At 47.4% G+C, this 12,531-nt stretch overlaps 1 long non-coding RNA gene across 1 annotated transcript; it reads right to left on the bottom strand.

Annotated features, from left to right (window-relative positions):
- Positions 1–3,874: 3,874 nt before the first annotated feature.
- Positions 3,875–12,472, bottom strand: LOC135817397 (uncharacterized). The gene is made up of 4 exons (XR_010553536.1): positions 12,387–12,472; positions 11,945–12,110; positions 5,377–5,620; positions 3,875–4,002 (listed from the first exon to the last, which is right to left on the bottom strand). It is a non-coding gene; the product is annotated as an uncharacterized LOC135817397 (long non-coding RNA).
- Between the last annotated feature and the right edge of the window lie 59 nt (positions 12,473–12,531).

Here is a 12,531-nt window from a genome sequence, read left to right as displayed (position 1 = left end):
GCTGGAGTACACAGAAGCAACGACCAGGGTGCATAATGTCATAAGCATCAATGATCTCTTTTCTTTACCTTCTGAAGTAAAACCTTTAACAAGCCAGAAAGAATAGTTTTTTCTCAAGGTTTGGAGACTCCACTGTACATCCTGTACACACCTTTGAGCTAATGTATATCAATTGCAGTGTAGCCTAGAGACCGTTAGAGAGAGTGTGTACAAGGTGTGTGTACAGGATGTATGGATTCAGAAAGAATAGTGTTGGGCATATTTTAATATGAACTATTAAAACAGTTTTGCAGTACTCCTCAGTGATGGCAAATCATTCAATGTGGCCAATTTTGCTTCCTGGAAAATCTTGAACACTGCACCAGGGCAGTTCCTGAAACAGTATGCAACAAGGCATCCAAGGCTTACAACAGTGGACTGAGCCATGGCTGACACCAGTTCAATATGTACTATTGTCAGCTAGTACAAATCCCGCGCACTCACCTACCTACAAAGAACTTCACAGTACAGCTAGCCAATAGTTGTCATGCGAGCTGGCGCTGATGGCCATGGCTGATGTTTATGTCGTCCGGCATATTGAACGGTAAACATATGCAAACACATGCACGTACGTGCAACTCGCGGCACACACACACACACACACACATTATGCATACACACATACACACTGCAATGTTGCCAAGACCTCCAGCAGGTGCCAGAGGTGCCACATCGAGGTAGGAAAACAGGGTGCAAGACACTGACAAGCTAGCATACGCATCTTGGTAGTGGGAGACTGTGAGTAGCATGGTCCAGAATTATACAATTGGGACCTAAACAGATATGCTTACCAGAACAAATTGCAGCTAGACACTTAAACAAGGTCTCAATCCCAATAATACACCAAGGCCATTGTATATTATTAATAGTGAGGATATGGAGCCAGGTTCAGCTCATCCTTTCCAGAAATTAGAATACTGACGCAAGCCGCATCATCCAGAATGCTGTGTCGAAGCATTGTGTAACTGCAGGGGACACACAAACCAACTCAAAAGCACTGCGCAATAAGAATTGATGTACTAGAGCATGCACGTGATACCAAATAAAATGCATACAATTGGACCAAGCTATACTTCACCTGTGTCAATACCCTGCATGGGATAACATACAAATCACACACAGACACAAACAAGTTAGACATCATAAATAATGGAAACAAGAAAGTAGAAGCAAGTTTGAAGTCTTAAAAAATTCGCGGAATTCAGCTTCGAGCTGGTCCTCAAAATCCAAATAAAACAACGATCTCCTTGCACCTCAACAAAACATGGATCTCCTTCCACCTCAACAAAACGGCACCCTTTGGCACGTCCTTCGTCTCTATCCTTCCATCTCATAACAGCACTGAGAGTACTACCACCAGCACACCTCTCAGCAAAATGTTAGCAAAAATGCGAGTTTGTGGCGCAAGTTTGGCCGATTTAGTGAATTGGAGGGTTGATGGGAAATTGAATATACCAAGCATGCAGGGTACCCCTGACCTAGTATACACACACACACACACGCGCATGCACCCAGCAGAGCACACAATTTCGGCCAATAACAATGATAAGTTACCTAGAGGCATCATGTTTGCAATAAACAGTGAAAAGAAACGAGAGAACGGATTGAAGAGCAGTGGATAAGCAACAAAGGTATAAAATCATGTCATAAAATGAAGTACACCATGCACCCACAAACACATGCACACACCGGCACACGCATACGCCGTTTGCTATTCTAACCCCAGTAACCCAGGACTGCGCAGTATGGCAAAATGATCGTAATGGTATCCTCTACCCTGCCCATTCCCCATGCTGTACCAAGTACAGGCCATTACACATACAGTGAACACAGCTGACCGGAAAAACTGATCAACAAAAGACTGAAGTTTATTCAAGAAAGAGAGAGAAGACAGACTGGCAGGACTACGCAATCCTGCCTGAGCTCACCATGCCTCGCACACACACCCGCCATACACCCTTTCCCACAGTCTTGGAATGGCACAGATAATAGTGACCACTCCATGTACCCCACCCAGGCCCCAGCACACACAACAGAAGCCGCTCCACGCAGTGTTCATCGGGAGAGTTTATTATAGCATAAGTAATAGCTCACCATGCACCCTCACACACCATGCACCCTCACACACCATGCACACACACCTAGGCATGCACTATTCACTATCGGGTACTCTACCCCATACCCATGATACATGGCTCCGCTGAACAGCCTGGGATTGCCCTGCACGACCAGCTGCAATCCTCACAGCTGACCAGCACAGCCATGCATCACACCCAACACTCAACACGAGAGCGTGGGTTTGTTCACTCGACACTGGAAGCCGCACAGCATGTCCTGGCATGGCCACGTCGCACATACCCGCCGCGCCACAATACAAGCCCTCCCTATTGAAGCATGTGCACGACTAGACCACATAGCTCCAACAGGGAGGAAGAGAGAAAAGACAGGGAAGGACGCAAGAGGTAAAGACGGTGAACCACAAGGGTTCACCAGATCACACCGACACACAGGACGCAACTATTGCGCAAACTCGCAACGATGACCTGTAGTGACCTACGCTGATCTTGGTGAAGAAGCCTCGGAAATAATAAGAAAAAGGAAATGATAAGTGTTCTGTTGTCATTGTGCCTATTCTATGCCTAGCCCAGTGCATGTTGTTATATCCTCCAGTGTATGTCAGTAACAAAAGAAAGGTTATTCGGAAGAGAAGCACCTTCTGTGTGCATTTGGTGACTAAGGACCTCTCCAAGTGCACACTCCGCCCTACTCATCAGCAGATGTCCTGAAGGGCTGCTTCCCTCAAGTCTTTGGGCCCTCGTTGAAGGTCATTACGCGCGCGTTCCCAGTGACCTTGTGGTGACTACTACACTACATCTACGTATTGATTCACGCGACACAGACACTAGCTGTCCTGCAGTTACGGATACAGTATGTGTGGCCTGGACTTAGCTGCAACTGTGGAGATATTCTACAGCGACCTGACATCGCACCTGATCTTGAGCTGAAGAAAGCGTAAGCAAGGAGAAGCAAGTCCTGTTCTACTACCAGGGCCACACTTTCTTTCCTTCGCACCTGCCAGCGCATTGTCCAGTTTTCGAGTCCTAGAAATGTCATGCTATCCTATCCCTCTAACCCTAACCTTACCTAACTGTCTACACTGCACTATCCTATATCCTATATCCTATCTCACCTAACACCTGACCTAACACAGACTACAGTGAAATAACCTAGCCTACACAAGAAGAGCATAACACAGGCGCACGCTTTTACTGGACAACTTCGCTCTCTACCTGCTGTGCATACACAATCGCCACTGTTTTGTGGACATCGCATCTGCAATAGGGAGAGAAACGATGGCCACATGGCAAGGTGAAGTATATTATATTAGTTCCATTGACGCTCCCATGTTGCCGTTGTATCCAGGAGTGAGAGTACAGTTCCATTGAGGCTCCCATGCTGCCGTTGCCGGATCCAGGAGTGAGAGTGCAGGTCATCACAAAAATCAAAATAAATGCATTGCGTGGACGAACACCGTAGTTGTCCACCACCAGGATTGGATTGATCTTCACCTTACCATGCCCACCACAGACATGTACATTCCTATCTACAATCCTACGAGTTATGCCTGGAAAAGTAGTGGCTCGGCGTGTGCCCTAAGATATCTCGGCCCTAAGCTAAGCCAGTTCGCACCTGGCTATGATCCATGCATCTGTCCCCGGCCCTAGGCTAAGCCAGTTCGCATCTGGCTATGGTCCATGCATCTGTTCCTGGCGTGTACCTATCTAGAGTGCTAAGCCACTGGTGACACTATGTGTGCATGGTACGTATAACCAGATTCAGTTGAACGAGAGAATTGTCCACAGTCCATTATCCAATAGTTCATTGAGTGAGAGTTGTTGGACATCGGCCTTGGAGGGGATTGCAATCCTCATGGGCATTGCAACTTCGGCTCATGTTTGAATTCTGCAGCACAAATGAACAGACAGCAAACAGAACAACCGTCAGTACCAAGGGTCTTCAAATCTGGAGTAAAAAGTTGGTACGAGGTACCATGAGGCATACCTTATACTTTGTCACCATCAGGTACAAAGTGAAGCAATGAAATCAGAAATGTACTCAGATGGAGAGCCAAGGTTTAATTTATACAAAAGAGAAAGTGGGACAAGTATTCCCTGATGTGTTCAACGTGTTTGTCTACAATTTACAGCTGTTTGTTTTTGAGTTCTTAACACTTTTAAAATCATGTTATCACCTATGTTGAAGTGTTGACTTTTTTCTTTCTTTCTCTATATAGTTATGTGTTTTTCAAATTTATAACATTCCCTGTACTATCCTGAAGAGAAGGGAAAGAAAACGTTTGATAGAAAGGAAGTGTCTACTGAATTGTGTGGATTTGCGTCGTTGCATGTGAATACTTATTATGAAAAAGAGAAAGAGCTGATTGTTTAGTAATGGTGGTGTTAGTGGGCAGTATAGCGTAACTTGTAGTTCCTTGGTCTTTCTCTTTTGTATAAATGAAATCAGAATTTTACTTTAAAAAACAACGTTATGCCATGTAACATGAGGGCGCAGTCCACTATTTGAAAGTCATAAGCTCCATGGAGTACAGATTATCATGGTCCTTTGTTGTCCGTGTATGTCACTGAAGTTGTAGATCGAGCAAATTGCCGTCTCCAACCGGATTGTCTTCACTTGTGTAGCCCATGAGCTCCTCATCCTAACCTATTCGCTTCTTTCTCTCCGTTTCCTCTTTTTTTCCTGAGCCTGCACTCTCTTTTCTCGCCTGGCTATTTCATCCTTTCTGCCTGGCCGAGATGAGGCTCCCAACGGCACAGCAAACAACCTACCCACGCAAACCGTTTCAAAGACTATCATGGTAACACAGGTCATGTTAGTCTACAGTCCATTCACAAAAAGATGGGCCCTGGCTCTGGCGAGCTCCCGTATAAGGCGATTTTTCAAAATTTTATCGTACACAGTGCAGTGCTGTGAAATTTGAAATTTGAAAAAGGATTCAAAAAGGGTACCTGAACTGGGGTTCGAACCGTACAATGCACAGTTGCTGGCAGGGTCAAACGGCCTGGATTTTGATGGGTTTTCCCAATTCAGTGCTCTAGTAAGGGCAAAACCTGGCCGAAATCCTATTCTTGCTATGGCTTGCGAGAAATAGACTTCCGAAACATAATTGGAAGACGATTCCATAGTGGATTGCAGAAAAAAATTCTAAAAAAAACTCAACATTTGACCCATTTATGGCCAAAAGCTAGAAGTCCATCATTTTTCTGAATGGACTGTAGGAAAGAATCACTAAGCTCAGCTTAGGTACAGCAGTCTTACATTGACATTGCTTGCAGTTCGAATTCCGATCACCAGCCTGGCTCAGGTTCAGCAGCGGCGGCTATGGCAGGGACGGTGATAGCGAACCCCGCCGTGCTTGTCGGGTGCAGGAAGGTGTTGTGCAGTTTCCAGGCAGCGCCAGGGACGTAGGGCGAGTACAGCAAGATGTTTGACGTACTGGGATGTATCGGTGATCGGTGATCGGTGGATGCGATATGCCTGCAGGTGTGTTGACTGTTGACTTCTGTAATTTCAATGCAAGGAGGTACACAGAAGCAGCATGCACACCGGTGTGACGGAGTTACCCACACAATACAGGACAAGCACAGCATGTGTATGTGTGGACATAACTAGCACCATGTTTGGGTCGATAGGGCGTCGACATGCCCACTGCATGCAGAGAGTCTCATATGCACACATGCACCCTATCATGGACGCACTAACTGGCAAAGAAGTGTGCACTACAAGGCAATTCTATCCTCATCTCGCCAGGAAGGTAATCCCAGTTTGCAGACAATAGCAAGTCACAGAAAGCCACACCATGATACCAGCCAGCCTTACATTACAACTATAATGTAGTGCACACTAGGCCTACCGTACTCGCGCGGTTAGTGCCCCTGGGGCACTATTTTTTTCAATGTCCATCACAGATGGGGCAGTATTCAAGAGAGGGCACTATTCAAGAGAGGGCACTATTCAAGAGAGGGCACTATTCAAGAGAGGGCACTATTCAAGCGAGGGCACTATTTTTTCATTGCTGGTGTAGAGCATGCAGATTCTTCAACCTTGTACCTGTTGCATTGTAGTCTAGTGCCTGTGTCACTGTAGCTTCGTGTGTTAAAACCTGTACAGTAATAAGACTAGTATCCTTTGCATGTGAAGTTCGAACCTACCTTTTTCAGAAGCTTTCCTTTTTTTCTTTACTTTCTTCCAATACATGTCTTCTGATTGGCCGAATCTGTGCCATCTCTCTATCTCCTGATTGGTCTAAACCGTTGCTCGTTGTTATGTGAAACCTGAACTCTCTTAGTCTTGGCACATATAAAAAGCTCTGTCTCTGAAGAAAGATCATCCTTCATTTCTTCAACCACTTCTCCTTGCTCTGGTGAGACTTGTTGGTTGTTGTGTGCCCAACCACTTGGGCCACGCTACAACTGGTGGCAGCGGTGGATGTTTCGGTTTTTTTTTTTCATGCTATGTTTTTGTTGTTGTGACAATGTGAAGTGATTCCTGGTTCGGAATGGCCCAAGCACAGCCTAACCAGCAAGTACCGCCGGCCCAGCCGCCCCGTCCTGCCCAGCCTGCTCAGCCAGCCCAGCCAGCCCAGCCAGTTCAGCCAGCTCAGCCCGCCCAGCCAGTTCAGCCAGCCCAGCCAGCACAGCCAGTTCAGCCCGCCCAGCCAGTTCAGCCCGCCCAGCCAGCTCCCGTTCGACCCATCCGGCCATGGGCAACTCCGGAACGTTTTGATGGTGGAGCAGCCTCGGACTGGACTACTTGGCGTGACCACTTCACTCAAGTTTGCCTGGTTAATCAGTGGACGCCGCAGGACCAGGCACAGTACATCCCGTTGTACTTGATAGATAATGCGCAGTGCTACTACCAGTCGCTTCCTGTCGCGACACGCCAGGATGTTCAGCAATTACTGGTAGCTCTGGAGGGTCGGTTTCCTCCACCCGTCAGGACCGACCTCCACAGAGCGGAATTGAAGGCCAGACGACAGCGAGGTGAGGAGGCGTTGTCTGATTACTGCGAGGTGATTCGCCGATTGTCTCGCAGAGCGTACCCTACCTTGCCAAACCTCGTGCAGGACCAGCTGGCATGTGACCAATTCATTGAAGGTCTGGACAGCAGAGAGTTGCGCATGGAGGTACGTCGCCAAGACCCCCGAACTCTTGACCAGGCACTGCAGCAAGGACTTCGAGCACTTGCCATACTCCAAGCGGACGCTACTACTAGTGCGTCTCAGCCAGTGGCCGCGGCTGTCTGTGCTGCCAGGGAAGATCGTTTGTATGCCTTATTAGTAAGGATGGAACGATTGGAAACCGCCGTCATCTTTGCAGCGACCGCAGCAGCAACCCCAGCAGCAACCCCAACAACAGCGCCGCTGTTACCATTGTGGGAGTGCCGAACATCTGATTGCGTACTGCCCGACTGCACCTCCACCCCGGGGACAACGTCAGCGCCCTTCGGGAAACGGCCGGGAGTTGGCATAGAGGGTTCAGAGTCAGCTCCAAACCACCATGGCCCGGAAGTGCTGCCCGCCGCGCCTTCCGATGTAGTATGCCATTCCGTTGCTGTTGACAGTTGCCAGTATGTTATCGGCAAAGTAAGTTCAATATGCATAACTGATGTCCACATGTTAGTTGATTCTGGAAGTTCGATTTCGTTTGTCAGCTCAGCATTCTATCAACAACATAAGCATATAAAATTAAACAAAATTTCTACATCAGTCCGAAGTGTTGATGGCAGTGGCGTGACTGTGGAAGGAGCGGTGGATGTGCAGCTAGAGTTTGGCAGCCTCCAACTTCAGCACATTATGGTAGTTGCAAACATTGAGCCTGACGTACTATTAGGCATAGACTTCCTCCGTAGGCACGGTTGTATTATGGATCTGGGACAAGGCTGTCTGCGCTTGAGCAATCAGACCCTTCCATTAACACAGGGAGTTGGGCCCAAGCACCTTTCATGTCAGAGAGTGGAAACAGACCCCATTCCAGTGCAATTGGCTGAATCTGTTGTTCTACAGGGCTATTCTCAGTTGATAACGCAAGGTAGATTACGTGACACTGAGTTTATGTCTCCATCGTGCGGAATGGTAGAGCCAACAGAGTCGTTCGTAGATAAATTTTGTGTCAGTGCAGCTAGAGTGGTCACGACCGTGAGTGAGAACAGTACTGTTCCTGTCAGGTTGCAGAACCTGCTACCATGGCCTGTCACTATAAACAAGGGTACAGTTGTTGGCATGTTCGAATCTTGCTTTGTTGAGAAAGCCGCAGAAGCCGCAGATGAGCGTGATTGTACTGCTGAAAGCTGTAATGCTGCTGATATGTGTTCTGACCCTGTTGAGTTGTTTGACCTTAGTCATCTCGATACAGAAGAGGCAGCAGCCGTCAGGTCTCTTCTCTCGGAGTTCAGCGACATAATTTCAACGGGAGCAATGGATCTTGGCTCTACCGGTGTTGCCAAACACGACATCGAGACCACTAGCAGCCAGCCTATTCGCCAAGCCCCTAGACGATTGCCGCTTCACCATGCCAATGAGGTTCGTGAACATGTTGAGCAGCTTTTAGCTGAGGGTTTAGTCGATCCTTCCAACAGTCCTTGGGCAGCCCCTATTGTTGTTGTTCGGAAGCCTGATGGAGCTATTAGACTATGTGTCGATTATCGCAAACTCAATGCTGTAACTGTCAGAGACGCATTCCCCATTCCGCGGATTGATGATGCGATAGACAACATGGGTGACGCACAGTATTTCACAACCCTAGATCTTGCATTCGGTTACTAGCAGGTAGAGCTAACTAATGCAGCAAGGGCGAAATCAGCATTTGTCACTCCATTTGGATTGTTTGAATGGAAAGTCATGCCATTTGGGTTGTGCAATGCCCCAGCAACTTTCCAGCGCCTGATGACCATGGTTCTGGGTGATCTTGTGCCAAGCGTCTGTTCAGCGTACATAGATGACACCATAACTTTCTCGAAAACATTTCAAGAACATCTGGTTAGACTGCGCCTAGTATTTGAAAAATTCCGGGTAGCAGGTTTGAAGGTCAAGCCTCGTAAGTGCCAGATTCTGAGCAAGTCGGTTACGTATCTTGGGCATGTGTTCAAGGGAGGTGGTGTGAGCCCTGATCCCAAGAATTGCAGTTCGGTCACCAGTCTCAAACCACTTAGCTCTGCAACCGAGGTTCGTCGATTTGTAGGTTTTTCTTCCTACTACAGGCGGTTCATCAAGGACTTCGCGACAATTGCAGCACCGCTACACAAGCTAATGCAGAAACAGGCAAGCTTTTCGTGGACGGATGAGTGTCAGCAAGCGTTCGATATCCTGAAGCAGAAGCTCACGTCATCTCCTGTCCTGACGTACCCGGATCCATCCCGCAAGTTTATCCTGGACACGGATGCTTCTGACACTGGTATTGGTGCAACTCTATCGCAGGTTGACGATCAGGGCAGAGAGCAGGTAATTGCGTATGCTAGTAGTTCACTTAGTAAGAGCCAACGTCGCTACGGCACAACTCGGCGTGAGATGTATGCAGTGGTCTTCTTTGTGCAATACTTAAAACATTATTTGCTGGGTGCAAACTTTACCTTGCGAACCGATCACAAAGCCCTTCTCTGGTTGAAGTCTTTCAAGGATTCGGAAGGTATCCTGGCGAGATGGTTGGAGAAACTAGAAGCGTTCGATTTCACAACTGTCCACCGTAGAGGTACTCAGCATGCCAACGCAGATGCATTGTCACGGTTCCATAGCCAACCTGCGGACAATTCGGAGCATCCTGCATCGGCCACTGCCGAGCCTTCAGTAATGGATCCAAATATTACTGTTGTCTGTCCTTCCCAGTCTTCCATTCCTGTCCCTACAGCCGTGCCATCAGTCTCTCCGGATACAGCAGCTGGTGATGCATTGACGCAGGATTCTGGACATCAAGCATACGTGGGTAATGTTGACGTTGAATCACAACCTGCAGAACATGCGAATGATGATAGCAATTTGCTTGGAAGCAATTGGGCAGATTTTTTTAGTGCAGAAGATATTCGCAGAGCTCAAGCGGAAGACAGTGACATTGACTATATGATTGGTCTCGAGATCTCCTTGCAGCAGGCATTTTCTCACGCTCGATCAGCTGGCGCTAAAGCACAGAAACATCAGAAGGACTACTATGATGCAAAGACGACCAAGCCACGGTTTGCGATCAATGACAAGGTGCGCTTACACAACCCAGCTGTGAAAGCAGGCAACACAAAGAAGTTCCTCAAGCCATGAACCGGGCCGTATCGAGTTGTCGAGGTGATCGATGACGTGGTGTACAGGATTATTATTATTATTATTATTATTATTTCACCGTCCAATGGCAGAAGCCAATGCAAAGGAGGGGGCGTTAGCCAGCCATGGCAAGAGAAGAAGAAGAAAAAAAAAAGAATGAAGGAAAGAAGATGATAATCGGAAGAAAATAATGCATCAGCGGGGTGAAATGTATCACTATGTTGACCATGGTGGAGAGCGGCGAGATTGAGCACTGTGATACAGGGAAACTCCAGGTGGTGCACATCAACCGGCTCAAGTCAACGACTCAAGTACCGGAGGAGCAGCACGCTCCAGTGCCAGCACACCTACCTCAACCGGCGCTAATTGATAACGTGCAAGACGCAGTTCCGGCTATTCCAGTTCCGCCTGTTCCGGTTCCGGCAGTTCCTGTTATTCCAGTTCCGGCAGTTCCAGCTGTTCCAGTTCCGGCTGTTCCAGTCCCGGCTGTTCCGGCAGCTCCCGTTGTGCCGGCCGTTCCGATCATGCCACAGGCAGGTGGGTATAACTTACGCAATCAGGCAAATCTCCAGAGGCCGGTGCGATACCGTCAATGAGAGCCAAGAACTATTGATGTGTACAATTTTCTTGTGAAGATTTGAGAGATTGAGATTTGAGTTTTTTTAGATATAGTGTTGGGTTGGCATTTAACACACAGTTTATATAGCTTCTTCCTTGGGTTCTTTCGTTTCATTTTTATTTTTACAATATTCACATTATCACGAGGACGTGATTCAATCTGGGAGGGGGCCATGTAGAGCATGCAGATTCTTCAACCTTGTACCTGTTGCATTGTAGTCTAGTGCCTGTGTCACTGTAGCTTCGTGTGTTAAAACCTGTACAGTAATAAGACTAGTATCCTTTGCATGTGAAGTTCGAACCTACCTTTTTCAGAAGCTTTCCTTTTTTTCTTTACTTTCTTCCAATACATGTCTTCTGATTGGCCGAATCTGTGCCATCTCTCTATCTCCTGATTGGTCTAAACCGTTGCTCGTTGTTATGTGAAACCTGAACTCTCTTAGTCTTGGCACATATAAAAAGCTCTGTCTCTGAAGAAAGATCATCCTTCATTTCTTCAACCACTTCTCCTTGCTCTGGTGAGACTTGTTGGTTGTTGTGTGCCCAACCACTTGGGCCACGCTACACTGGTACATTTGCGTCATCCAGCAAAAACAAAAACAAAAACAGAGCCTAAAGTGTACTGTAAACGCTCACGACTCCACAGAAACGGGAAAAGACCTGCGATTTTGTTCCTGAAAACACCAGTGCAAAGCAATGGCCAAGAACATTAGCAAAAGAACACCAAACTTGCACGTGGGCTTGGTTACAAGACCAGGGGGGGGCACTATTCAAGAGAGGGCTTTATTTTTCACTGGCTCTTGGAGACTAGGGCACTATTCGACTCTGATAGGGCACTATTCAAGAGAGGGCTCTAATCGCGCGAGTACGGTATTTACTGGGACCGTTGAATGACACACGGGTGATGACGGACTACTTTGTAAGTCATGGTTATGTCCGTATTTTAAAAAGTTTAGGGAAACTCACCATAACCGCAGTAGTATCCTCTGCCAAGTGATACGCTCCGCGCTACAGTACGTGTATAGTGGTGTATTCATCGGCAAGTCAGAACAACCGAGACTTGCTGCGGATTTGCGGAGTCTTTGCTTTCCTCTTCTCGGAAGGTTGCAGTATATTTTGGTAACCAGGTCTTCTGCGAGCAAGTGATAGAGAGAGAAAGAGAATTTCGTAAGTTTGAGGAAGTGAAACGGGAAAGTCAGAAGAAAATGAACATTACAACACGGCACGGTGCGGAAACTGGTGGTGTGTGACCGAACAACTAAGAACAGCTGAATAGCAGCGTTCGGAAGTACTGGAAGTGAGGCCAACGCCGGGTGAGTTAGAGCATTGTCAGCAAATATTTTACCAAAATATGACAACACGGAAAGCCGCACCAAAAGAGAGAAATAGCTCTCACACAGCGACTTACCGCTAACAGTGTCACGCTCCTTGTGAAGTCAACATAGTGCGTGCGGTGCGGAAGAGAAGGGGCCTGGACAGTTCTTTGAGTTTGAAGTAACTGGTAATAGATATTTAGGAGGAATAAGGGAGGGAGGGCTTCGGCTTCTTACGGA

The sequence above is a fragment of the Sycon ciliatum genome, chromosome 5 (assembly GCF_964019385.1).
Source record: "Sycon ciliatum chromosome 5, ocSycCili1.1, whole genome shotgun sequence".
NCBI lineage: Eukaryota > Metazoa > Porifera > Calcarea > Leucosolenida > Sycettidae > Sycon > Sycon ciliatum.
This window is presented reverse-complemented; position numbering and strand designations above follow the sequence as displayed.